This window comes from Hyperoodon ampullatus (assembly GCF_949752795.1).
Source record: "Hyperoodon ampullatus genome assembly, chromosome: 5".
Taxonomy (NCBI): Eukaryota; Metazoa; Chordata; class Mammalia; order Artiodactyla; family Ziphiidae; genus Hyperoodon; species Hyperoodon ampullatus.
In genome coordinates, this window is record NC_136918.1 from 71,448,395 (window position 1) to 71,464,641 (window position 16,247).

The window sequence follows — 16,247 nt, forward strand, 5'->3', positions numbered from 1 at the left end:
AACATGTGCCAAGGGGACTGGCAAAATAGGGGCATGAAAAAAGAGGGAAAACATACAGTAGAGTTTGAAGTTTGATAGTCAAAAAAAATAAAAGCATTAAAGGTAGTCATCACAGGGAAATATCTATTCCTTAGCCTTCCTCACAATATATTTTCAGCTGGGTATTGAATTTATTTTGAGTTACTTGTTGGGGGCTTGGGCTATTGGCACCCTTGCCATTGGTGAGTGTCTCTAAGGGTCTCGCTGCAGCCCCTGGAGTCAAGATTCAACCCAGATCCGACTCTAAAGTCTGTACTTACAATAAAGACTACTGGGACCCAACTTAGAACGCAATTTAGCAAATTAAATCAGTAGCCTCAAGAACACCTATATTTCTTAATCTGTTAAATTAAATATTCTGTTCTACCACACATAACAAATGTTGTGAAAAATTGTAAAAGCATTAAGAATAAATGTGTTAGAGGCAGAGTTTTTAATAATAATAAAATTAGAAATTCATACAAATGTTTAACCATAGGGGCCTCGTTAATTAAATTATGTAATGTAACTATTATAAATAATCTTTATGAGGACTTTAAAGTGGGAAACTCTATTATATCAAATGGAGAAAAAACAACACATAAGGGTACAAAAATTATTCAGAACTGTCAAAAAGAAAATTTTAAAGGTGTAGAAAAAAAGATGGAGAAAAAACATGCTTAAAAATGTTAAGAGACTAGGATCCCTGTATAATGGGTGATTTTCTGTAATTTCTTGTATTTTATGTAATGAGAATGTTCTCTAATGAGTACTACTTTTAGAGCAGAAATACTCCTGATAATCTTTATTTTGAAAAAGGTGTAAAGATCTTGGAAAACATCTTTATTTAGATAGTAAAAATTACTGAGGGGTGGAGAGGCTTCACATGAAGACATTCTAATTGTGATTCCTCAGTGCTCAAAGGAAAGGCCGGGAGGAGACACCCGTGGCTGTCCTCACTCACAGTTTTCCAGAGCAACCTGACATCAAATATTTTGCCCCTCTGTCAGCTCATGTGATTCAGTATTTGGTTCAGGAAGCATGACCATGGGAAACTTATTCAAAACTTATATATTTATAAAGTACCAGTACATATGTTTCTGGATCGCTAGTCCCAGAAGTATCTAGGGAGGCGCAGAACTCTGAAGCTTGAGTAGCAAGCACAAATTCTATCATGGAGTCAATCTACAAAGCTCATTAATATAATTTATTAACAGTCACTCCTTCTTTCTGGAAACACTCTCTCGGTGTCTACATCACCCAGCGATGTCTCCTGGTTTTCCTCCCATCATCTCTGGCTGGTTCTTCTGTCTCCTGTGAGGCTCTCCACTTTGCACTTCTCCGAAATCTACACGCTCACCTTGTCTCTCCAGGCCCTCAGCTCCTCTCCCTACACCCTCGCCTGGACAACCTCATCTACTCCCTCAGCTCTTGCTGCCCTCTGAATAGCAGTCAGCCTCTAACAGCCCCTAAAAGCTGGTATTAATAACTTAGAAATAGGTTTAATATAAACGTTTTCATTAGCCTTCATTTCTTTTTTTAAAAATTATTTTATTTATTTATTTTTGGCTGTGTTGGGTCTTCGTTGTTGCACATGGGCTTTCTCTAGTTGTGGCAAGCAGGGGCTACTCTTTGTTGTGGTGCATGGGCTTCTCATCGCGGTGGCTTCTCTTGTTGCAGAGCACGGGCTCCAGGCGTGCGGGCTTCAGTAGTTATGGCACCCGGGCTCAGTAGTTGTGGCTCGGGGGCTCTAGCGCACAGGTTCAGTAGCTGTGGCGCACGGGCTTAGCTGCTCTGCGGCATGTGGGATCTTCCCAGACCAGGGCTCGAACCTGTGTCCCCTGCATTGGCAGGCAGATTCTTAACCACCGCGCCACCGGGGAAACCCTAGCCTTCATTTTTAAATAACAGATGACTCTCCAAAATGGTTGTCAAAGAACAGTGTATATGTGTTATCTTTTGATTACTTTTCTACCAGTCTGTCTGACTGCTGATGTTTCAGAGTGAGGGTGACTAGATCGTCTCTTGTGTTCAATGTGCTTCCTCTGAAGTTATTTCACCATAGTTTTAACCATTGTCCAGTCAACATAGTACTTTGAAAAATTCACTTGAGGAAGTCACATGTTGAAGAAGGCATTCAGGGTACACAGCCACTTCATGGCCCACCCACTGGCCATGCCTAATGAGGGACACCTGCTAAGCAGAATAGCTATTCCAGGAATGAATTTCTGTATAAATGGAAAACATGATAACTCCCAAATTGTCCTTCCTAAGCAAACTCCACCTTTCCTTGTAAATGGTTTACATAGTGTTTGATTTTCATTGCTTTGCATTGTCTGAGAATCAAGGCATTTGTGTTTTCAGCCCATCAAAAGATTTATGATAAGGCACATCAGCCACTTCCCCTTCCTCTTTCCCTCCCTCAGAGGTTCCCCTGAACTCTTTTTTTTTTCCCTTTTGGCCACACCTCAGGGCACGTGGGATCTTAGTTCCAACCGCCACCTCCTACAGTGGAGCGCTAAGTCTTAACCAGTAGACCACCAGGGAAGTCCCCCCTCCCCTCCGAACTCTTTAAGGCAATTCTCTCGCAACTGCACAAGCTCAGTCAGTATTGTCCTGTCCTGCACACCCTGCCCTTATTGTGCTTGCTCAGTTGGTAGCCAATCATTTCAGCTCAACAAATATTTGGGGTGCCAACTACGTGCGAAGAGCTGTGCCAGGCACTGTGGAGAGCAAGATAATGGAACAAGAATCTTCAAAAGTAAATCACTTCTGTCCCTTTCCTCTAGCTTTCAGGCCTGAGCTGAGCTGTCAGCCACTATCCCCAGATACAAGGGCTTTGTGGTTGGAGCTCAGGGTCAAAACCAGTCAGGGGCTGGTGCTGTTTTTTTTTTGTTTTTTTTTTGCGGTACGCGGGCCTCTCACTGTTGTGGCCTCTCCCATTGCAGAGCACAGGCTCCGGACGCGCAGTCTCAGCGGCCATGGCTCACGGGCCCAGCCGCTCCGCGGCATGTGGGATCTTCCCGGACCGGGGCACGAACACGTGTCCCCTGCATCGGCAGGCGGACTCTCAACCACTGCACCACCAGGGAAGCCCTGGTGTTGTTTATTGTGTTCTCGATCACAACCTTTATTGCAAACTTAAACTTAGTACAAACTTAGGTGTAAAACACCCTGAATTCAGAATTAGACATTCCAAACGCTCCCCAGCTATTCTGACCTCATGTTTTAAATATTCTTTCTTAGATCAAATATACTCTTTCCGCTCTTCTCTCCCATCTAGCAGCCTCCTCGGGCAGTAACATGACTTAAATCTATATAAACCATTACTTTCACTAGACAATTGGCTTTCTGTGGAACTAAGTGAAAAAGATACTGAGACACTCCCAAGATCATAACCAGCCCACTGTGGTTTCCTCTTTTATGGCAAGTTAGAGAGTTTGATGATCACTGTAACTATTCCTCATTATTATCAAATACTGACACTGGTTTCAGCCTTTAGACCATTTTTTTTCCCTCCAAGTTGCAAACAAAGGCGTGCAGACGTTGTTCTGCATTCATTACAAAGAGCCTTGCATTTTCCTCCATTAATTTCATACTTAGTGCCGCGCGGAAGCCCCTCACAAAGCGTAAGCGCGCAGAGCCCGCACCTCCCGTTGGAGAGTGCAGAGGTTCGTTGGAGAGGTTTGATCCGAGCTGCGAACTCCCCCTACCCCATCGCAGTAGCGCCATCTGCAGCGTGCGGCTGGACCGCCTCCAAGTAACTCACTGCCTGCTTTAGAACTTTTATGGGCCTGCTTTTTGAAAGCATACTCATTCCATATGCAAAGGCTTGGATACATATGCACACCAACAGCCTGTATGCATGCAAAATGTGCAGATGGGCAAAGGAAAATGAAGCCAGGGGTTTGGCGCGAAGACAAATTATTAACCCTGGGAATTCCTAAAAGCCACATAGGAGCCCTGTGGAGAACTGGTAATTGGAACTTATTTTAGATTTCAGAAACTGTAGTTTAATAAAAAGCGTTAAGAAAAACAGACTTTAGAACTTTATTTTTTTTTGGCATTGCTCTCTTTGAAAACAAACACCTGAAAGGTCACAAAATTTCAATCAGCTGCAAGATGACCAAATTTGATCTTTTCTCCACAGCTATCACCACACATGAATCACGCCTCCTTAGTGCATATGGTGCAAGAGAACTGGAGGATAGGCTTCCTTAAATGAACTAACAGCTGCATGATTCTTTTTAGGAAGGGAAAGTAGGTTGAATTTGGGGTACCATACAATAACTTATAATACATTTTCAAATATTTAATATGCCCATCGTATTTATAAATACATAATAGATTTTGCAAAGGTATACCAAGCCTTTTTAGTAAGATTGTTTATTTCAGAATAGTTTAGAGAATTAAAATGCTTAGATTTTCAGACCATACTTAGGTCTAAGAGCTTCAGAATTAGTTAGCATAACACTGTATTAATTCTAGGTGTACAACATAATGATTTATGTATATATTGGGAAATGATGACCGCAATAAATTTAGTTAACATCCATCACCCCACATAACAATTTTTTCTCGTGATAAGAAATTTTAAGATCTACTCTCTCAGCAACTTTCAAATATACAATACAATATTCTTAACCATTAGAGTCAGCATTTCTAAATGAATATACATGTAATTTATTCTATTCTTTCCAAAAGAACTCACTTGGAATCAATTCAGTAGACCTACTTATCAGTGAGGTGCTAGACTGAAACAGGGAGGGGCCCCACCTGCTCCACAGCCCCTCTTCAGCTGGACCCCTCAAGCCATCTATGAATAGTCAAGCAATCCTTATACAGACTGTTGAGAGCCCTACACATACTTGGGCATTTTTCTGTGTCTATTACAATGGTCCATTTTCTTCTCTAGACTCTAAGATGCTGGTGGGTCAAGACTGTGTTGCTGAGTCCCTAGCACCTTCCTGTCCTCAGTGGAAGTCAGGCATTAAGCAGTTCCTATAGGTTTTGCTGAGTGTTATGCTAGGACAAGGATCACGTGCTCTCAAAGCACATAGCAGGGAGCCAAACCTAGTCTAGGCATCAGAGAAGCCCTCCTAGAGGAGTAGCATTTTAAAAGACAGCTGAATGAAAATGACTTAGGAGGTAGCACAAACTGGAATTGAATGACTGCATGAGAGGTTTCCAAGAGCAAGGGCAATGCCCACATTACTGGGGCAACTGGATGTAAATCGACGTAGGAAACAATGAAGAAAGAACATGTTTGGGAGTACGGGGTGAGAAGAAGCGTTCAGTCTTGGCATTTAATTGGAGGGTGCTCCTGAGAGCTCTGGGTGGAGCTGTGCAGGAGGCAGCAGGAGGTAGGATAGGGGTGTCCAGAAAGCTGGGTAGGCTCTTTGGGAGTCCTCGACATTGGGTGGCAATAAAAGCCAAGAGAGTGGATGAGACCGCCCAAAAAGAGCGGGCAGAGAAAGGGATAAGGAAGGAATCTGAGGAGAGGGAGCCCAGGAAATTGGAAGGCAAAGGGGATAAGGAGAAAGATAGGAGAGGGCAGTGTGGGAACCAGGGGACAGGAATGCTTCAAGAAGGAAGGGATGGTCAACAGGTCAAGGCGGCTGGGTCAGAGTGTGGGATTTAGCCATGAGAAGTCCTTCAGTGACCTTGATGTCTTGGCGGGTGAAGGGGGCGTGCAGGGTCACACTGGCAGAGGCATGAACGAGGGGTCAGGGAAACGAGTAGCAAGTGGAGTTTGACAGTGAATGAGGACAGCTGGGGGCGGCTGGACGGATAGGCAGGTTGGATCAGTGTTTGTTAATCCTGGCTGCACACTGGAATCACCTGGGGAGCTTTCAAAATAAATTCTGACACCTGGGTCCCACCCCTGCCAATTCTGACTTAATTGTTCTGAGGTGCAGCCTGGGCACCGTAAAGTTTTTAAAACTTCCCAGGTGATTCTAATGAGTAGCTAGCGCTGAGAACAATTGGGATAGGAAAATAATTTCTTTGAAAGATGGGAGTAAATTCAGCATGTGAAACGCTGAAGGATGGAGCCATAGAGAAGGGGCAGCTGAAGATATGGAAGCAGAGGTGATGGTGATTGACGTGGGAGCTCCTGGGAGGGAGGTGAGGAAGGAGTCAGCAAAGTAGAGGCCGTGACTTAGATATAGAGCAATTCCTTTTTATGGCAGGAGAAAGGGAGAGAAAGAAATGTGGACGGGGTCAGGGTTGAGGTTCGCTGGCAGGATGGAAGCTTCTTATGAAGCCCGTGCTCTTTGTGAATCAGTAAGAGGAAAAAGAAGGGGGTGGGTGGGTGGCGAGATCAGCATTTGGAGCATGGAGAGGACTCGCCAGGTTGAGTGCCTGCTTTAGGTTAGCGACCCTGACTTGTACCGTCAGCGGTACGTGAAGCGGATGGTTTTCAGCAGAACATTAAGAAATGTGAAAACAGTACCTCCCTAAGCATGAGGTTTACGTTCTTCAAACCCCGTTGTTGGGAGGATTCAAAGTTAAACAGCTAAGACCATAGGAAGCACTGGGGCAGGGGGCGGGGGCGTGGTTGGAAGTTAACCAATGACATCCCTTGTGAATAGTTACATTCTCTGAATCCAAAACAAAGAACAAACAAAACTCTTATATTGATATAAAACATATTAATAATAAAGAGAAAATCACCAGCATTTCTACATATTTCAAATGAGTAAAAATTAAATCCTCTACATTTTTACCATTGTTTGCTTCTTAAAATCATTAGCATCTCCCTCCCCTACATTCGCAGTGAGTTGTTTACAAATCTGTTCCACAAATCTCCCCACTTCCCACATTCGGTCTAATCCAATACTCGCTGGCTTTCTGGTTTTATGACTGAGTGACTCGGTATTTGTGGACATGCAATCTGAACATTTTGAAATTGTGAAAAAAAAGTAAGTTTTCGTGAATCCGTGAATACCTGATTTTTCCATGAGACAACTCCAGGTCGGTGAGTAGGATAACCAAGTGTCCAGCTTTGCAAGGAACTGAAGGGTTTCCCGGGATGCAAGACTGTCAGCACAAAACCTAGAGTGTCCCGGGCAAACCCGGAGGGTTGGTCACTCGACACTCTCCCCCCTACAACCATCCCTCCCTTGCTCGCTGGTGACACGTGCCTGAGAGACCAGCAGAGAAAATGTCTGCAAGCCAGTTTCCAGGCCAGAAGCAGATGTGGTGAAAGGGGACTAAGAATTACTTGGAGACCACAAACTCCTCTCTTCCCTTCCTTCTGCTCCATCTGGCTTCTCAGCGTGGGGTAGCGGAGCACCCACGCGTGGTTAACTCCTAAAACCCCTGTCCGTTTTCCTTTGCCACCCCTGTCGCTTTGATGAGGCCGTTCTGGCCTATCTTGGTCCTGAGACTGTTTTCTGTCTTGTGGCCTCCTCCCTCTTCCCAAACCACAGTTCTTTTCTCCTTTCATCCTCAGAAAAGATAAACTAAGCCAAACACATACCTTAATTATCAGGCCAAAGCACTTCTTGATTAAAGAATTTTAAACATCTCAATACAAAAAAGGTGCCTTGCTCTTTAGAAAGGGAGGATAGTGCCTGACCTCTTCTGCCCTTTGACAATAGAAGCCATGTCTTTATCAAAAAGAAACCTTCTTTTTCATTCCAGGATGTGCTTTGCTTAGAGCCCATTTTAAAATCATCCACAGATGAAAAGTCACATTCTTGAAGGAGAACAGAAAAGCAGTTTGCATAATAGAGTGAAGAAAGGAGGTTTTCCTCTATTAAATCCTTAATCCATGTGTGTTGATTTGATGAATAAATGAAGACAAAGCAGATTTCTTTAATCATGGAAGAGTTACTCCTTGCCTTCACTGTAACTTAGCGAGTATGCATTTTACAACACGAGGTGTAAAGCTCTGGATCCAGGCTACGGAGTACACAAGGGCAAGTAAAGCAAGGCCCTTGCAATAATAATAAGCTGTGATCAGTTAGGAGAATGTGGTAAGGTGAGGAGAGAAAATTACAGAGCAGAGAAGACCAGAACTTACCTCAGAATACCTCTTAAACAACCACATGCCGTGTCAATACCATCATAAAATAGAAAGGTATCAAACATTTGGGTGGAGGATCAGAGAGGAAAAGAGTAGAGTGAATGAATTTTACAGACCCTGTATAAAACGTGGTGAGTGCCTCTAAGGAGGATATGGTGGTTCATATTTTGGTTGCTTTTTAAAGTTTCTTCCCAGGTTTCGTGTGGCCCAGCATCTGTACAGTCACACTCAAAAGAAACATGACTCTGTCTGGCAGCCTTAAAGATGAACTCATATCTTTGTTGTGGGTGTTTTTTTAAAGAACCAGACCAAATACACGGCACCTTGCAGAAAGCATCCCAGAAATTCTCCCTGGCCATAGTTCTTTTCTCCAAAAATCTGTATTCATGGCGGCCCGTAAAAATAAAATGACTGCTACTCACCCTGGTCCATGAAGTGGTCCTTCTCCACCTCCGTGCTCCTTTCACAGTTGCAGTTGGCTGTCAGGACTCCCGCCTCTAACTGCCAGCCCTGCCAGGCTGCTCCAGGATGCTGGAGAATTCTCTGTTCCTCCCCCACCCTGCTCCCCCTCGCTTTGCACAGAGCAGAGTTTGTAGAGTCCTCTGGGAAGTGGAGCCCCTCCCTCTGACGCTTTTGTGAAAAAAACTCTTGTGTGGCCCATTTCTGGCAAATAAGCTTCCCCAGTTTGTTCTACCCGCATTCCTGGGTGGAGATCATTCTCTCTGGGACGGCTTGAGGGGCTGGAAGCAGATAGGCTCAACTCAGAGTAGAAGTGAAGTGGAGGTCAGGGGTAAAGCAGGGCTTGTTTTTTCTGTGGGTCAGTCCACTAGGAACAGCTGTGTAAGTTAACATGTGAAACCCCCAATGCGTCTATGTTAAGATTTGATCTTGTGAAACGGCAATGTAAACAAACCTTGTTTTTTTCCCCATGAGGTCAGAGTTACAGCCCTCACGGTCAGCTTAGGTCTTCTCGGCATCCCACCATCCCCATTCTGACTGTCTTGGGCCACACAGAATGCCCTCTGTTTCCCCTCTCCTTCAAACTTGATATAGCCGACCCTAGGCCAGTCTGTGTGACTGTACTCATAAGGGTGTTCACATAGTGTAGCCCTGTGTCTCCACTTCTAGGACTCTACACCAAAGAAATAATCAGAGATGCAGACACATATTTATACCAAATATAGGTTTACTTATAAGAGTGAAAAAATAGGTATGACCTAAGTGTCCCCAAACCAAGAAATGGCTAAAATTTTTTGATAATTTATATGATGAAATATCATATACTATCAGAATTCTGATATCAAAGAATATTTAATAACATAAAATGTTTCTAATTCAGTGTTAACTAAAAATCAGGAATGAAAATTCTATTTCAAGTATGCCATCAATTGTGTATATGTGTATATATATGTTTGCATGTGCATGTGTATACACACACAACACACACATAATTTGGTTGCCCCCTGGGTAGTAGAAATATAGGTATTTATTTAGCCTTCTGCATTTTATCATGAACATATGTTTATTTTACAGTCGTAGGTGAATAAATGTTGTTGTGAAGTAAATGTAAAAAGAAAGTATTTCTTAGCAGAGTAACTAATGAAAAAAAGAACTGGAACAAGCTAAACGGTTAACAACATGCGAATGGTTAAATACATGGAAGTGCATCCATGTGTCCCGTCACTGCTGAGGGCCTCACCTCCCCCTGAGTGGGTGGAGGGCACCTGGCCGGTCAGGCCCCGACTCACCCCAGCCTCCTCCTGATCCTGCTGCCTGTGATGATGTGACCATCGACCTCTTACTAGCTTGGACATGACTCTGCTGGCATTTCTTTCTTGTTGAGAGAACCCGACTCCTCCTACCATGCAGTTCAGTAGAACTGGCCCTCCTGCATCCCGCTAAGTGTGGTTCCCAGACACCAGCTTTGCCAATGGATACTCCATCTCTCTGACCCACTGAGTCATTCAGCTTAGGCAACCACGAGCCCCACTGATAGTTTTCTTCAGAAGCCATCAGGAAAACTGCTATCTCCTCCTCTGGGATCAAGAGCTATAAAGATAAAAGCCAGACAGTCATATGGATAGCTTTCTCTCAGGAAAATGTCCATATTGTCCATATTGGAGAGAATGATACCAACACAGGTGAAGAGAGATGAGAGATGACACATAAGTTCTAAAGACATTGTTTGAGCCTCTGAATTCAGCAGTGACAGAACTTTTTATCTTCCTCAGTTAATAAACTTCTCCCCTTCCTCCCTCCCTTCCTTTTCCCCTTATCCCTATTGTTTGTTTGTTTGTTTCTGTTGTTGATTTTTTCTTAAGCTTGTTTGAGAAAGGGCTCTGTCGCTTGAAACCGAAGGAGTTCTGACTCAAGCAGTTACCCTACGCTGGATTTGGCAGCTTGGTTTTTGGAAGCAACTATTCAGCCTTCACATGCCAAGGAAGTCTGGACTCTTTCTAGAGAAACTGTTGACTTAGAGGGCATGGCCCTAGACAATCCTTTTCCCTCTATTTGTGGACATTTTCTGTCCTTGTTGGCTGGAAGTTTCTTCCCTCCCTACCAGTAAGAGAGTGAGATCAGATATATATCATTTATTATTTATAGGCACTAAAAATTTCCAGAGCATTTTTAATGACATGGGAAAATACTTGTAATATATGACCTCAATTAGTTAAGTATGTAATAACAGCTAGTTATAGAAAACTACTAGAAAGAAATTTATCAAAATATTAACAGTGGTTATATCTGAGCAATAAGATTATGGGTGATTTATATATTATATTTTCTGAGTTTATAAATGAACATGCAATTATTTTGTCATTAGAAAATAATAAGTTATTAAAATAAATACATAAATTGTAGTACATTCATCCAAAGGACAATTTTGTAGTCATTGGAAAGAATGTTTTGAAGATATTTCAGTAACATTGAAAAATGCTCATAATGGAACAATTGGAAAGGTAGACAAAACTATATATATCACTGATCTCAATTATGTTAATTATAGATGTGCAAATAGATGCATAGGAAATGACTAAAGAAATTGTTTCAAAATATTAATAGAACTTATCTCTGACCTATGAGATCAGGGTTCATTTTTGGTTTCTTCTTTAATGTGTGTTTGTGCTTTCCAGCTTTCAGAATCAGAATTCTTTTATAATCATAATAAAACAGTAAAATGTTACTCTGGTGGAGAATAGGTTTGAGAAGGCAACTTGCCCTCTCTCCTACCCCTCTGATGTAGGATGCCCCACACCTTTCCTCCTTTCTCCAGGTCAGGGGCTGAAGTCCCCTCTGCCTCTGTTTAAAGAAGAAGTGGATTGCGGTCGATTTCTACGCTGGGTGGAGACAGGCCTTGTAATCTTCCACCAGGGGTGACTGTCTTCTTGAGGTCAATTTTCCCCCGCTTTATCTTCCAATTTAGCTATACAACACACACACACACACACACACACACACACACACACGCTTGTTCATTTACAAATAATTAAAGCAGAATTTCTCAGAAAGAGAGGCGCTAAAGCAGAAAATGTAGCAAAAGAAAGAGGAAGATTTACATATTTTGAATGCAAGCTAAATAATTTACAAACGTTTTTGTCATTTAATCTTTTCAAAATCCCTCTGAAAAAAGTATCATCATTTCCCCTGATTAATAGATTAGCAAAACAAAATCTTAGAAAGAGATATGCGATAACTTCACCTTCACACAACCAATAAGTGGTGGAAGTGGGATTTGAACCCAGTCAATCTTATTCTAGGACCTGTGCTGTTAACCAATATGTATACGACACACTGAGGTAATATACATCATGATTTCTGCATTAACTCTAATGACTTCTTAGCTGAGAATCTGTGAAACCCTTGCAAAAGGTGGTAAGGGAAAAGTTTCAGTTCCTTGTTTTAGTTCCTTTGTAAATTATCTGATTCTGCACCATTTCTTGACATTCATCTGTGTGAGATTCACAACTGATATACAGCAAAATGAAGACCTCTTTGGATCAAGGAATTTAAAAATAATTGTAGAAGAATCTCAACTATCTGTAACTGATTGCAGCTCAGACTTCAAACACACGCAGTTCAGTAGTTGTGCATGTAGTTTTAGATATTTCTGCTCCTGCCAGCTAATGCATAGATCTGTGTAGGAAAAGACGAGGAAGGATATTCTCTGATGTGCTTACTGTAAAGCTCTGGGCACATTTGCTGGTTTCCCTTCACTTTGTTCTGTGTTGCTGGGGTATGAAGCAGTTTAAAAATCTCCTCAGTTTTTGTTGATTAGGGAGCAACACTGAGTTTAAGACTTAACTGGAAAAGTTAGCTCCATTTTGCCAGAATTATTGCCAGCGTGGTTCTACTTTTTGAGGCCTCTGATCAGAGCCACTGTGATTTTACCCCTTGACTCACTCATAGCTGCCTGAGTGGGCAAACCTACCCAAGAAGCAGGGAGGGTCAGTGTAGTCAGGGCAGCTGACTGGGGACTAGAGAAGAGAAACTTTCGAGAAGATGAGATGTCCAGTGGTACTAAATGCTGAAGATAGGTGAGGTGGTTAAAAGCTGAGGAACATTGTTTGGCTTTGGCAATTTAGTAGACTGTTGCTGGAGCAGATATGGAAGAAAGGCAGAGGTATAATTCAAGTTGCAGTGTGGTTAGGAATGAGTGGGAAGTCTTTCTTTGGCGGTGAAGAGCAGGTGGAGAGTTTAAGCATGTGAAAGAGTTGAGGGAGAGTGTGTGCTTGCCAGAGTGCACGTGTGAGTGTGTGTGTGTGCAGGAGGTGAGAAAGCTGCTGAGCACATTATAAGTAGAGTAGGAAGCAACACGTCAAGACAGAAGAGAAGACGAAGAAGAATAACTACTGCCACTGAGAGCTTACTCTGTTCCAGCTAGGGCTTCATATTGTTACATTTAATGCACATGGCAAACTTGGGAGGAAAGTGAGGATTAGAGAAGGTAAGTAATTTGCCCAAGATCACACAGGTATTATTCTGGCAGATTAAACAGACGGATCTTTCGTACTCTAGAGACCTATAAGCACTATGCATGGAAGAGATGGAAAAGCAGAAAGAATATTTAGTGCAGAAAGAATATTTAGTCCAGAAAGGTCCTAGAGGAGTTGGAATTTTAAAATATGGGTCAGTAAGACCAAGGGACATATTTACCCCAGAAGCAAAGAAAGATGGAATCAGAAAATACTATAAAAGAGATTAGAACTTAATTTCATCTTATTTCTTGGATAAAAATAGCCTATGTAGCTGGTGTAGGTGTCCAGCTAGGTTCCTAGGAGACCACCTATGATTCCATTAGGCTTACAGTGACAGAAACATATCTTTTTTTTTTTTTTGCGGTACACGGGCCTCTCACTGCTGTGGCCTCTCCCATTGCGGAGCACAGGCTCCGGACGCGCAGGCCCAGAGGCCATGGCTCACGGGCCCAGCCGCTCCATGGCACGTGGGATCCTCCCGGACCGGGGCACGAACCCGCGTCCCCTGCATCGGCAGGCGGACTCTCAACCACTGCGCCACCAGGGAAGCCCCATATCCTTTTTTAAAATCCTCTTATCGTGTCTGGTTTTGATCATCCTCCAAATGATCTCAAGTTGTATACTGTACACTTGCATGACTGTGCACTCATAAAGCTATTCCTTTTACCTGGAATTCCCTTCCTCATCTATTTATGAGTATGGAGATGGACACTACTAGTTAACTGGCAAACCAAATAACTACTGAGATTGAATGAGTCCCATTCAAGAATTTGGTCTTATGATTTTTATCTACGAGGTTGTTGTTAGATTACAGTGACAGGGGTGTGTGAAATAGAAGAATTTTTAAGTAAAGACTCCTAAAAAATGAGCAACAAATTACAACTGAGCTTTTCTATCAACTAAGCCATTCCAATTGAAATTCGTGACCTACTTTATCTTATATTCTGTTGCCATAGAGCTTAGGTTAAATGTGTAACTAAAGAAAACTGATTTCCAGTGCAGATCTTAATTTTTATTGTGCCCTGCAGTGCTGCATGGATGATGCATGTGTGATAAGTCTCACATTTAGAAAATTCCAGGAGGAGTTTTGAGAGTTAAAGTATTATGGCCTCTATCAGCGGATATTAAGATAATATATTTTCTGGAGATGTGTATCATTTTCTTAAAGAAGTGAGTGACTTTATAAATTCCCTTAGGCACAAGAGAAACAGGATTTTCTGTCTGCTTCAGAAATAGTCTCCGACTTACACAGGCTAATCAGCATTTCCTAAAAAAGGGAAATATTTATCTTGGAAAATATAAGCTTCAAGCTCTAAGACAAATTCTTGTCCTTCAAGTATTTTAATGTCTCAATTGGTTTCAAAATCAATTCTGCAGTAAAGTGTGAATTTAGAATTCTCAAGACCTTATCTTTATATTAAAAAAAACCAAAACAAAACAGCTGGAAAACATCCGTCAATGTCAAGGTGTGTGTTTGGTGGGTGGGAGAAGGGGCCTGAACAAGTCTAAGGGCCAACGTTCCCCAGCATTCTCTACAGAAGGGCACCTTTCTTTCTGAATGGTAAGGCTTTTTTCATTACACCTGTGACACTGTGACTTTAATGAGAAATATATATTTGGTCTTTGTCCATTGTTCCTGCAGGCAGCTCCTAAAACCCACGCGATTTCCTAAAGTGTTGAGAGTAATAAGGGTGCCCTTTGTTATGTTAATGAGATTACTTTTGGAAAGCCCCTTGGTAATGTAAGGATGGGGGCTGGTTGCCAGGGGAACCAAGCCTGATTAGAGGGTTGGACCTTTCATTCCCACCCCCCTGACCTCTGGGGAGGGAAGAGGGGCTGGAAGTTGAATCAATCACCAGTGGCCAATGATTTAATCAACTATGCCTGTACAATGGAGCCTCCATAAAAACCCAAAAGGTTGGAAAAGCTTCCAGGTTGGTGAACCAGAATGCTTTCACGTGCTGGGTCCCAGAGTCTATTGGGATAGAAGCTCCTGTGTGCTAGACTTCGATCTCTGTGTCTCTTTATCTGGCTGTTCAATTCTTATCCTTTAATATCTTTTGTAAAAAAAAAAAAAAAAAGATAAACTAGGGAGTAAGCTGATTTCCTGAGTTCTGTGAGCTGCTCTAGCAAATTAATTCAACCCTAGGAGGGGGTCGCGGGAACCTCCAGTTTATAGCCAGTCAGTCAGAAGTGTGGGTGACAACCTGGACTTGCAATTGGTGTCTGACTTGGGGGGCAGTTTTGAGGGACTGAGCCCTTAACCTGTGGGATCTGACAGGTCAGGTATATAGTGCCAGAATTGAGTTCAATCTGTGGGACAACTGGTCAGAGTTTCAGGGAATTGAGTTAATTGGTTAGAGGTATGGGAAAAAACACATCGTAACACCTTAATTTTTTTCTTTTTTGTGTACAGTTAAGTCTCCATTAATCGGGGAGTTTATGGTGCAGATTCAACCCCAGACATGTTGTATTCGGCCTACATCACATTGGTTGTTGATTCTGTCTATCTCAGTTTGATGGCCTTTGGCAAAGTGAGCTTTTCAGTTATATTGATCCCGCCACTGTCTTTTTTTCTTTTTTTAAAAAAATTTTATTGGAGTATGGTTGCTTTACAAGATCCCTTATGTCTTATGTTCTATACCTGGCACAATTCACTCACTGGAGTTATAAAAGGAAAAAACCTATTTCCTTCTACACTACTCCCAACATTTCTGACACTGAAGGTGTGGGTTTCTCCACCCTAAGCTAGCCTCTAATTTTTGGTGGACACCGACTGGGTGTCCTACAATTTAACTCAATTCTGACACGAACTACCCGGAGTGAGTGCAAACCTCGTAGGTTAAGGGCTTAGTCCCACAAGACTGCCCCCCACTTCAGATGCCAATCTCAAGTCCCAGGTTGTTGCCTGTGCTTCTGACTAAATGACTATACATCGAGGGTTCCCACAATTCCCTCCTCAGGTTTGATAATTTGTGAGAATGGATCAGAGAACTCAGGAAAGTGCTTTACTTATGATTACTGGTTTATGACAAAGTTTACAACTCAGGAACAGCCAAATGGAAGAGATGCATGGGGGCAAATTATGTGGGAAGGTGCATGAAGATACCCTGTGATCTCCGGGCACCCTCCCAGCACCAACCCAGAGGCTCTCTGAACCCCATTGTTTAAGGGTTTTATGGAGGCTCATTATGCAGGTATGACTGATTAAATCATTGGCC